The sequence below is a fragment of the Protopterus annectens genome, chromosome 1.part1 (assembly GCF_019279795.1).
Source record: "Protopterus annectens isolate FY-2018-M chromosome 1.part1, PAN1.0, whole genome shotgun sequence".
Taxonomy (NCBI): Eukaryota; Metazoa; Chordata; order Ceratodontiformes; family Protopteridae; genus Protopterus; species Protopterus annectens.
Window position 1 is genome coordinate 154,005,697 of NC_056726.1, and position 12,894 is coordinate 154,018,590.

Here is a 12,894-nt window from a genome sequence, read left to right on the forward strand (position 1 = left end):
ACACAGTACAAAGGTAAAACTGCAGCGCACTTGACCACACCCTCAAAGCAAACATCTATGTATATCACACATCAACTCCCACAGCTTAGCCTGACACCCAACCAGTGAGTCTATCTGCTGACAACAAGTGCTGGAGATACAATCCTGACCTACTCAACACCAGTAATTCAATCCTATGACTGAACAAAAGTATACTGGAGAACACATCAAAACAATGGAAGCTGCCAAGATTCAAACCACCATGTACGAAAATATTACAGGCCAAAATTCCCAACCCATTTTGCAGCAAAGAGACAAAACGTATTCAAACCATGGGGTAACACCTTTACCACATCAAAAAGGTGTCCAAGAAGCTTGTTTTTCCTCCAACATCGGAGGACAGCCACGATGATCCATGCACTGCAAGAGTACCATTTTATCCTGGCAATTGCTTCATGACTGTATATAGAAACATTTAATCCAAATCATTAACTGGCACCACAACAATATTTCTCAGAAAAGCTGTTTTACAGCCAATGACCAGACAGAACGCATCATTGAGAGGATACATTTATCAAATGTCAAGTGCCCCAGCCATAATACAAGTGTCTCCTCAAATCAATCCCCAACGAATCTACTGCCCACCAAACTTGCAGACCAATACTGGCATCCTTTCATGCAGTCACATTGAAACACAAAAATACAGGTCCGCTGATCAGGAACAACCAGGCTCTCAACTGCCAGACAACACACCCGTCTGCAGAAAGGTCCAAGAATCATAGTTGCATTGTCAAGCATCCTTGTCCACACTAACAGTAACATGATATACCCGCATACACTAGTATTGTGTCATTCTTGATAATGTAAAAAGCCAGGCAATATTATAAGAAGGATGAAGCCACAGCCAGGCAACATAACAAGAAGAGCACAGCCGCAGTCACCATTCAGATGAGCAAATGGGAACAGCATGAGCCATCTAAGGATGGATAGCCCGTTGAGTACCTGCCACAATGCATGCCCATAATGCATGACAACCCAGTAACAAATTAGGGTGTTGGCTAAGCCTCTCCCCCTTCCACTCAAATCAGATCCAACACAATATGTGTGTAGAACACAGATGCTTCGACAAAGCCCAAAGCCACATGGGATATAAACATTGTATAATTGACACACCGGGTCAAATCCACTGTTGTTATGTTACTCATTATAGTTGCCTATACAATCATTGCTTCCACTTTCTCCGTCTAGTATACCATACCGCCATCTAAATGTTTGATTTGCCAAATGCACATCCAACCTTCTTGTTGCATCCCACCTGCCCACCCGAGGGCATACCTTGGCACCAGGACATCAGTAGTATTCTGCAGGAGCACCAGCATGGGAAATGGCAACGCTCCCCAAAACAAACCTGTCAGTTGCTTGACATTTACTAGTTTCTTTAGAGAATTTGTAAAACAGCAGTGATTTTATTTGCTGATGATTAATTTCTGCTTTTTAAACTCTGCTGTATAAAACATAGTAAGGGGTAGCTAAAATGTCTGGAAATCTAAACTGATAGAAAGACAAGCAGATATATGTCCTTATCTATCAAGGTGCTAGAAGACATCAGTAGCCATAAACTGAAAGTGCTTCAAAAATAAATATCTGTGTATATTTATATGAACCTTTTATATTATTTATGTTTCCTTAGAAGGAATTTAGGTTTCTGTATCTTTAAATGTGAACCTAGCTTATTTTCTGACTAGACGCCAATTAGAAAGAGTCAGGGATGGCGTACACAAGTAAATGCGACAAGCAATAAGTAACTCAAGTTTCTAGTGATGTTTGTGGCTGTTAAATTGTCTCGAGAACCAAGCGGGAAAAGGTATGTGTTTTTCTTTTTCTTTTCCTCCTCTTATTTGGTGACAAACTCATGTAGTGTGCACGCAAGCACTCTAGTTTACAGAGTAGTGTTCACAACTGTCAAACTTTGCATTTTAAACATGGTATGCCTTATTTCTCTACAAAAGAAAAGACAACAGGATATCTAAGCTAGTCACAAGCATCTTTCAACTCCGGATGTCTGGAGCCACAACACACCTGACTTATAGCCTCAAAATATCACTTAAAACATATTTTTTCACTGGACTATATCAGTATGTGCATATGGGTCAAAGGCAGAACATTTTTTAAGATTATTTAAAGTAGTCTTATGATACATCCTAACTGAAATACTTCATTTCAAAAGCAACACATTTCTGCCCAGCATTAGCGTTTATCCAAACAGGGACACTTTTAACTTATAAAAAGTAATACTATCAGGGATGTAACTAATAACAAGTTATATAGCAGCCATTACTATACCTATTAAGCAATATAACCATATACTGATTAACGTATTATAAGTTAATGAAGATTTTATAAAAAGAAGAGAACAATAAAAACAACAAAACACAGAGAGAAAATAAATAAATAAATAAATAAATCGCTATTTGGGAACCTTATTATGCATTGATTACTCTGATTAAGAATATGAAAATAATAGATGGATAAGAATGAAAAATAGAGTAATGTTTAAATTATGCTTAGTATATTGATGTGATTTAAGATAAATGCATTTACATTTATGCTAATTTTGACATTTAAAATATAATTGAAAACAGTACCTGTTTTGGTGTAACTTGAAGACAGTAAGAACTTTTCTTTTGTTGTTAGTATTATTATTTAGATTTTACAGAATATAACATATGTAAGATTATTTGTCCTTTAGTTTTTTTTTCTTTTGCTCAACAGTTTTCCAATTATTTACTTCAGCATTTCTCTTGTGTACTTATTGTCCAGTCCATAGATTCTTCATGTGTTAGGATGTTGTTGTTGGTAAGGTATTTTATTGCTGAATCTACTGTTTCAAAGATTTTTATTCCATTTGGTAGAAAAACTTTCAGTCTTGCTGGAAATAAAAGATGGACTTTCAGTTGCTTTTTCTTCAAGGTTTTTTTATTGGTAGAAATTCTTTTCTTTTGAAACCACCTTTGTAGAATAATCATTGTCAAATCTTATTAATGAATCATTGTATTTGATGGGAGAATTTGCCCAAGCATTTCTTAATATAAGATCTTTATCTTGTGTAGAAAAAGTCTCACAATTATAGATCTCGGCTTGTTCTTACCGGAGAAGAAGCATTTCCAGAAGCTGCTAGTGATCTATGCCGTTCTATACCATATGAAAGAGCTTCAGGTATTTTTGTTACATCTGGTATCCAGGTGCTAAGAAAGTTTATGATATTGTCCCTTCAGATTTTTCTGGTAGACCATATATTCTAATATTATTTCTTCTTGTTCGGTTTTCCATATCATCAAGCTTTTCTAGTAAATATGTATTCTGTTGAAGTAAGAATTCAGTTTGTTGTTCTTCTACTTGGACTCTAGTGTCAATGTCACTTAATGACTGTTCAATAAGTGATATCTGTCCTTTCTGCTGTGTAAACATTTCTTGAAGCTGTTCCAGTTGTTGTGAGCACTTTTCTTTAAAAGTATCTATTTTATTGTCCATCTTGTCGATTTTTATTGTAAGTTCCTGTATATTTGTAATGAGAGACTGCAGGTCTTTTTTGAAAGAAGAGTCTTGTGCTGTATTCCTTAGATGACTCATGCTGTAAAGCTGATATTGGTGCTGATTTTCCAGTAATTAATTTGACAGGAATTATTCAAGTTCTGACAATAAAATTTTTCTTATAGATGCTCAGAGCTATTAGAAATAAGTTAGTAATAAAAATTTCTTCAAATTAAATATTATTTTGTAAAATTCCTGTCAGGAATTGTATTGAGGTAAGAGAGCTGAAATGAAGTGCAGCTATCAGTTCAGCATCCTAGCCACGCCTCCCATTTATATTTGTTTTTAAGTGCCTCAGCATACATTAGTCTATGTGTGTGTTGTGTGCTGTGTGAGATGGGTGCTGTGTGTGGTTTTGACAAACTGATGCTCACTTGTATGCAAGATTTTAGCCTCCAGTGTCATTATATATGTACATCTCTTATAAACTGTGTCTGCTTCTTTAATGATTAAGTGTTTGTTGGTAAACACGAGAAGATTGCTGCATTATGTTAAGATGCGCATATGCACCAAACTGGCTACAGAGAAGTTAGGAAATTGCATATCCATAATGTCCAGTCTTGTGGTCCAGACTAATAAGGATGCTTTACTGAGACAGATTATGCTAAACAGTACTAAATTCTACTAACTTTAATGTGTACACAATGCTGAATTCTACTGTATCTCTAAGTATAGCCATTTGATGTCCAACTAGCTGCTCTACGACTGTCAGCATGCAAGGTATTCATTCTATATTGCTGCTTTAGAGGGTACAGTTTCTTTTGGATCATTTTACAGGGCGACTTTCCGGGTGTTTGCTACTGTACAAGGCTAACCATCACAAATGAGGAAATTTTATAGCAGCACAGAAAAAAAAAAAAAAAAAACTAACTAATGAGCCTTCTGTCCAATAAAATGACTGCACTATGAGTCATTTTGTGTATTTCCCAATTCAGATAAACCAGACAAAACCTGCTGCCACAAAACGAATAAACCCAGTCTTCCTAATGTAAAAGCACAGTAGGTGAGACCAACACATGCAGTGCTGCCACAAACCAAGTAAACATCTATCTGGAAATTCCTTGCTGAAGAAATTTCAAGACAGTCTTGGAGCAGCAACAGTGAAAGGAAGAGCAGTGTTTTTTTTGGTTTTACAAAAAATACAGTGAAATGCACACATAAAAGAAGGAAACAGTACCGATTACTCAAAATAACTTCAGTAAAGTGAGATTTAACAATTAAAGTACTTACCTTTGCCTGGATTGCACTAGATACAAGTAAAACACTTCTGGAATATAGGCTAGGACACCAAGCTTTGCTGAGCTCCCGGAAAATGTGCAAGAGACAATGTGTAGTAAAGGAGATTTACTCAAGAGCAATAGTGGTTTGCTGGGTGGGCATCTGTGGAAAATAATGGGTGGGAAGAGTGCATAAATAGCTTATACAACAAACAAATGCAATTAAAGTGGGGAGGGTGGGATTTTGGAAATTAGATTTTCATGGGGGGGGCAGAGACACAGCCTTATAAAACCACCACAGTAAAATGGTGGGAGGGTTGGAATTTTTTTTAAGCAGGCTCGCTAGACAGGAACAAGTAGGCTGGCTAGAGAGGCATCCTGTCAAATAAAGACAATATTGGAGCTCTTTCGGAAACTTTATTTTGATGTGTTAGTGAGGAATGGGGCAGACACACTGAATTCATTTTAAGCAGGTAAATGATAAGAATATAAAAGCACTGAAGCACAAAATGGAGCAGAGACTATTTTCTCACTATTGAACTTCTACTACAGTTTAAAGCATCAGACTATGCAAAATATTGCCAGTAACTCTGTTTATGGAAAAATGCAATAATAAATGACTAATGCTCAAAATCTGGCAGTAGTATACACTTCTGCGACAACTGTGAATTAAACAAGACTATGACCCACCAGGGTTTAAAATACAAACATATAACTTTTACAAGTAATTCTACTTGTGGAAATAGAAGTGCAGAGTACTACAGTAACACAAATTTCCCACAGCTGCAAATCTGCAAATTAAAATATAAGACTAAGGTCCCATAACAAACTGAAACATGTAAATAGATAACTTATTTGGCTAAAACATGGAAACAAGCAGAAAAGTACAAATAAGTTTCACTATGCAAGTATTTATAAGTGCCACTTAAACACTTAAGCAGAACTGAAATAATTATCCTTACCTTTTGATGAAAAGCTAGTTATTCACAGTTCCACACCTCTCCAAGTCTTAGACAAAAGACATTGGGCAGAGGTAGTTCTGTAATGCAAATAGCAGGCTAGCTAGAGGGACATTCAATCAAATAAAGTGAATATTGAAACTTTTTCAGGAACATTAACTTAATGGGGCAGACATAGAATGTAAATTTGAACAGGTAAATGATAATGAGGATATAAACAGACTGTTATTGACTTTGTCCAAAATTCTTGAACAAAGTGGTTAAGAGGTATGACTAATAGTAAATGCACAGAAATGCCTCTAGAGTTCAGTAATTATCACATTAATGCATTTCATTGTTATACAGTTTTGTTCTACATTCCTTCTCTTACAAAACACATTTCAGAATTATGTGCAGTGATCATGAGATTATTAAAGTTACTTTGTTGCTGGATTATTCTGCCAAACTGAAGTCTAAACCAATGTACAAAAGATTAATGACAAATTATCTGAAAGCAAAAGAGTCACTATATAAAAAAATTAGAATGATGCGCTCAGTGGAAAAACTGCAAAGGAATGTGAAAAGCTTTGAAAGAGAAATTGTTTGAATGCAAAAAAAAAATAAAAAATTAACATCAGGATCTAGACATATCACATTAGGAGGCTATATTTCCATAAGAGCAAGATACTTGATTAAGGTGAGAGACAAAAATATAAGAAATGGAAAGCAGAGTGAACTACAAGTTTGAAAACTGAAATAAACAACATGGACAGACAAACTAATCATAGTGTGACACATCAAAAAATTGAATAAAATGTATATAAAGATATAGAACATACTAGGAAATCATTTGATAGACACATAAGATGTGGAAGGATTAAAGACATACAAATTGATAAACTGTGTATAGATTCCAAAATTTATTATCACACACAACGGAAGTAAAGACATGCAAATTGATAAGCTGTGTGTAGATTCTGAAATTTATTTTCAGACGCAACAGATTATAGATATATTTACAAGATCTTATGCAAACAGTTTGGCTGTACAAAAGGAGTGATAAGTTGTCCTTGTGACATCCAGGTAACCCTAGATACATCAGATTAGAATATATTGAAAAAGAACTTAATAAACTGGATCCAAACAAAGCATAGGGAGGAGACAGATATAATAATGACCTAAGAGCACTTCAGCAAGAACTTACAGTACCATTATACCTATTATTTACTAGATCATATCAATATGGGGAGATTTCTCAAGATTGGAGACATGCACTTATTAAACCTGTCTTTAAGGGAAAGGGGACAAGCCCAGAGTCACACAGACCCTTAAGTCTACTTTCATGTTGTCAATAAATAATGAAGAAAGTAATATTGACTAAGTTATTGTCAGAATATATCACCAAGCATATGTTGAAAATAGATCTATTACCACCTGCAGCATAATGTTCTATAATAACAGCTATGAATAAAAAGGTGTGCTGTGATGTCATTTATATAGCTTCAACTTCAGCATTTGATAGAGTCATACACAAAACACTGATCAATAAATTAGAACAACTCGGTAATGATGTACTCTTGATAAGATGGATAGCTAGACAGCTTACAAATAGGATATGGTTACAATCAGGGTGTCCCACATGGCTCTGTCCTAGGCCCATACTTGTTCAGATTTTATCTCTCAAATCTATCTTTTTCATCTGAGGAGTTCTATGTCTATATGCAGATGACTTGAAGTTGGGAAAACTGATTACATGTGTTACAGGTAAGGCATGTCTGCAAAACAACTTATAAATTGACCATTTCGTCACAGGAGAATAATGGTCTGATAAATACATCAAACACAAGTATATGAGATTTGGAGGAATTAAACTGAAAGGTGAATATTTAATATAGCACACAGTGATTGAAACTGTATATTCATTTATGACCTGGGTATACATGGGTAGATCCAGCTTAGAGGTTTTCTAATCATATCACCCATTTGGTTAATGATAGTTAGAGACCTATAGGTTGTCTAAAAAATGTATGAAGTCTAGGGAATCAGAAATGATGAAGTCATTGTTTGTTAGTTACATTAGACCCAAACTCAAGTATGGAGTAACAATTTGGAAACCTTATAAAAAAATAAGCATGAGTAAATTGGAAATATACCAAAGGCGGTGAAGGATGTGAAAATGTAATTTATTATGAAAGACTAGAATATCTCAACTTGTACAGTGTCTCCTATAGATAATTAAGAAGAGACTTTATTGAGGTATATGGTGCATTTAGAAACAACTACCTCTGGGAATGTTTGGGGTTATCAAAAAGTAGTTGAGAATTATCAACCTATCTGAAGTTTCTATATGAATGAGAAGTGTACTAACTGGTTCTCTAAGAGTTCAGCTGATGCATGGAGTAGACTGAAAATTACATTAAAGCAAGCATTAATTTAGATGTTGTTAAGAACAGCCTGGACACTTATTATGGGAACAACTGTTTTGGTATTTTTGGCAGGCTAGAACAGCATTAATGCCCATGTTTGAAACATCTGTATGCATGCATGCTTATCAGAGACTATAAACTATTACACAAAATATAGAAATTTCAATACATAAAGAGAAATACAATACCTACAAATTGTACAGACTAAAATCAAGCCATAACCAAGAGACATTGTCATAGACTGACTGCAGTCTGTAAGCTATACTAACCATAGTCTCTAAAAATGGCACATTTTCTTTCTTAAGTAAAGTGCTCACTTCTTTAGATAGTTGCTCCAAGAGGCTGGAGCTAGTTCATGAAGAGATTTCTTATAAGTTAATAAGCGAAAATGAGTTTTGATTAATTTAATGGTCTCATTGTTTCTGAAAATGTGAACATGTGATTCATTTTTATTTTGTTTGCAAGGAAGGACAGCACTTTGTAAATTAAAATTAGAAGTGTGTAATAAAAAGGTTATTATTGCTCAAATTGGTACTCATGTTATATTTTGAGTAGTAACTCAAAGCACAGTAATGTTCATTCAGGAGTAAAAGATTAATTAGCCTTCAAGTGTTATTTTCAATGGTTTAAATTATCACTGAATTATGCCCAAATAGTGAGACAATAACTTGTAAAGTGTATTCAATGAACAGTCTGCCCAGGCACAACTGCATAAAAATAAGTACACCCTCATGCCAGGATCTCATCTTATTCTGAGCATGTTATTTCCCATTCCTTGTTCTTTGTCCAACCCTCCATTTCATGATGTGGTCCCTCCCTAATGTGTCATTCTTTGTTCATGTCCAACCCTTGCCATCACCTTTCCTCTGTATGTATCTATGTATCAATCCATTGTCCTGTCCACCCATTGTGTATATACTGCTCCTGTCTGTGCTGTGTTTGTCTTTCTAACCTGCTACCTACCCTTCTACCTCTATAGTATCCCCAGCCATCCTGCATTGTCTTCCCCATTTATCTTTCATTTGTAAAAAGTATTCAAAAGTTGCCCTCCCAAAAAATACTATTTCCCAATATTTATGACTTATGATAATGCTTCTGCATTTATTTCTGCTTGTAGTTCTCCTTTTTGTTGCTTTCCTATCTGTCTCATTTCTTTCCTGTTTATATGTTGAAAAGGGTAGGGTTGCCACTGTGCTATGCACACCCATATTGGTCTCCTGCTTGGTGATTTTTTAAGCAGTTTTATCAATTTATTGAGAAATAACCAAGTCATAATACAACAAAGAACTGTACAATACTTGGCAAAATTAAACAGTAAACAGCACTGACCATATTAAAAAAGACAAAGGAATAGATGGATTATATACAGATAAAATAATCCAGTATGACACCATCAAATTAAATGTAATAAAATTCAATTCCTTCACCATACTGAGTATGCAACAAAATCACTATTTATCACTGTAATTATATTTTGGAAAAACAGCCAAAACTATATACGGAGAAAAATATACAAAGAGAATTGCTGCTGCCTTGCTGCTCACTCAGGGAAAATAGGTACAAGAGCAATACATTAGCCATGTGATAAACCATTACAACAAACTGGTAGTTCGATCCCTCAGAGAGAATAAAAAATAGACCTGTATTCTCAATACTCCTTACTATGACAATCCTTCTTGTAAACGAACCACAATCACCGTTTGTAAGAAGAGAACCACTATAAACTATCACTGGGGCTAGACTTCCACAAGTAAAAGAGAATAGCAAATGTCATAAGAATAACTATTCTTCACCACTTCTGTTGAGTACTGGAAAGGCCCAAGGATGAATACCTTACCCCAAGAAGCCAGAATCCACAACGTAAGATCTTAAAGTCCAGTGATCGACATCATAAATCTTTTCCCATACTAACTTACTGTTTGCCCAACTCCATTGCAAGCAAAAACAATCTGCTTACGGCTGATTGCGCCTCCAACATAAACTATTGGAAGCCCCGTATTGTTTAAAGATCCTCAGGGAGGAATGCTGCCATTGATGCAGTAGTTTATAGCATGGCAAGGCAAGGACCAGAAAGTCCAGAAACTCTTGCCGAGATGTTAGGACTATATCTCACTAGTGGTGAGTTATACTGGTGTGCAAAGCCTTGTCCCACTTAAGCTGAAGTGGGTTTTTGATATCTGGTGAGGTATACATGAGATGTTTATAAATGGAGGGTAAAATACCCTTCTGGATTCATCTAGTGTACAATAAGTTGTGAAGTGTCAAAGTTGGCAAGGTTGATAGTAAATGAGTTGGAGTTGTAAGGATAATGCTAACACTTGGAATCAGACCCTTGCAGTGAGTTCCTGCAATTTTGGAAAGCTATTAGTTCCCCCTGATTATTTGAGTACAAACACTGCCAAAAGAAAATCTTCTGATTAATCCATTGTTGCCTGTGAATAGGTTTATGTTGTATCCAGTAAAGATGATTACTCCTGATTCTATCCCAGTAGCAAGATCTAGCACTACGGTTTCAGAAAAGGATCACTTGCAGGTCAGATATATCCCTACTCCTATGTTTCCAGATTTTGCTTTTCCCATCTTGAGCTAACAAATACTTCTCCAATGTAATGACATGCAATTCCACAGATACTTAACTAGATGCTGGTAATGTTCTAGACTATAAGGTTTGCCCAGGTGAGGACACTTTGGTGTATTTTATGAGGTCCAAAACTCCCAACCAATCTTTATTAATTGACCCTTATAATTTTTTTTGATGGATATGGGAGAAGACTTGCTATTCCATAAATAAGAAATAAATAGCTTTTGAAATATGTCCACATACTGGATTTTATCAAGAAAAGTAATGTGCCTAGAATAAATAAGGTATTTGGGAAGCAGAAACATTTAAAAAGCTTGGATTTTAACTAAGAATGGTGAATTTAATGTTTTACATTCAGATAGAATTGCTCTAAGGTTATGGTGGACTGGCCTGTGGTTAAGCCCTGGGACTTCCCTTATGTTTGCAGAGAGGTGGATATTCACATGCACAACTCAGGTGATCACTATTATGTTCCCTTCTGCTTAAAGTTCCCTCTGATGTGCTACATCTGGGTTAAGAGGTAAAAAAATACATTTGTGTTAATTCAATGCTACACCTGAAATATTACCAAAATAGTCCAAAAAACTAAGAATAATAAAGAAACAAGTAGCAGAGTCTTTGCTTCATATAACCCCATCATCTGCAAAACAAAAAGGAGACGCACAAGATGTTCTCATGGACCTTTATGTCAAAATCTGTGCAACGTTGGTCTAAATGAGTAGACAGCATTTTAACAGTGAGAACAAACAAAATAGGGGATACAGGACAACCTTACCGAGCTCCCCTGTACAAATCAAATGATGACAAAGCAACTCAGTTCATGACAGCATGGGCCATGTGAGTAATGTAAAGAAGTTTACGCCACTGAATGTAAGGACAATTAATCCTAAGCTGCAATAGCATTCCAAACATGTGCCACTCTAGGGGATGGAGCCAAAGGCCTTCTTGAAGTCTAAGAAAAGGTTTCTGCCAGCCAGGAGTCTGTCCACCTGTAGAGTAAGGGCTATGTTAAATTCAACCCTACTCCATAATAATGGTAAGAGTGTTCCTATAAAGTGGATCTAATGTGACAGAGAACGGGTTAAAATCAGAGACTCTACAATTGGGCTATACAATTTAGCTAAAATAATAGACCTACTGTCCGTGTCCACTTTAAGTAGCCATCTGCCCTGCTTGTCCTTGAAGTTATTCTCAAGGGACCAGTGTAGTGATTGGTGAATAAGAATAATAGCACACCACTTAGCTGATTGGGTTCATAGGTTGGTACTAGGCTATCGGCCCTGAGCCTATACAAGCCTAGCCATAACAATTCCCTGGCTATTTCTTCCCACAATATTTACTTCCCTGGACCCCTGTCTAGCAGGGACATGTTTGTTCTGTAGTCATCCCTCATGCTGTTTTGAGGTGCTGCCATTCTTCTTCGACTAAGTCTGTTTCCTCCTCTACTTGCCTTGGGGTAATTGAGCACTGAGTACTTTCTTGTTCATTCTCCCCTTTTAAATGTCTTCCATTCATGGGTGAATTTCAGATGGAAACATTCAGCATGATTTGGGGGAAGACCCCCACAGAAGCACAAGTAGATAATGCACTGGCCAGAGGTCAGGATCAAACCTTGTGCATGGGAGGCAAACACCTTAACTGCTTCATTATCTGGTCTCAAAAGCTTCACTTGTATCAAGATTATATCACCCCAGATGGGACTTGAACCCACAATCCCTGGCTTAAGAGACCAATGCCTTATCCATTAGGCCACTGGGGCCTGACTCAGCTAAACTCACTCAAACCTATCCATTTGTTAAAGATTTTGGACACAGGTGAGTGAAACACGATGTGGAGTGAATATTTTTTAGCAGAGAAAAGCATACATTTACCTTACTCCATGTAGTTAAACTCCACACATTCCAGGACATAACCTTGACTGATGTGCCGATAATATTCTTTGCTAGGTGGTGGCTGACTTCAGGATCCTGAATGGCAGCCACAATCTTAAATGGGGAAACATTTATAGAAAAACTGAGCATACAAGTACACTAGTGCAAAATACTAAAATAAGATGTCAGTATATTACAATAAAAACAATAAGCTACAAGACTTCATGTGATACAAGCAGTATTAAGTAACGGCAACCAGCACTAAACTACATAAGCCGGGGCAGTCACCCT

General features: G+C 36.2%; 1 non-coding gene across 1 annotated transcript; it reads right to left on the minus strand.

Moving 5' to 3' along the window:
- Positions 1-12,418: 12,418 nt before the first annotated feature.
- On the minus strand, positions 12,419-12,491 carry TRNAK-CUU. The gene has a single exon. It is a non-coding gene; the product is annotated as a tRNA-Lys (tRNA).
- Positions 12,492-12,894: the final 403 nt, after the last annotated feature.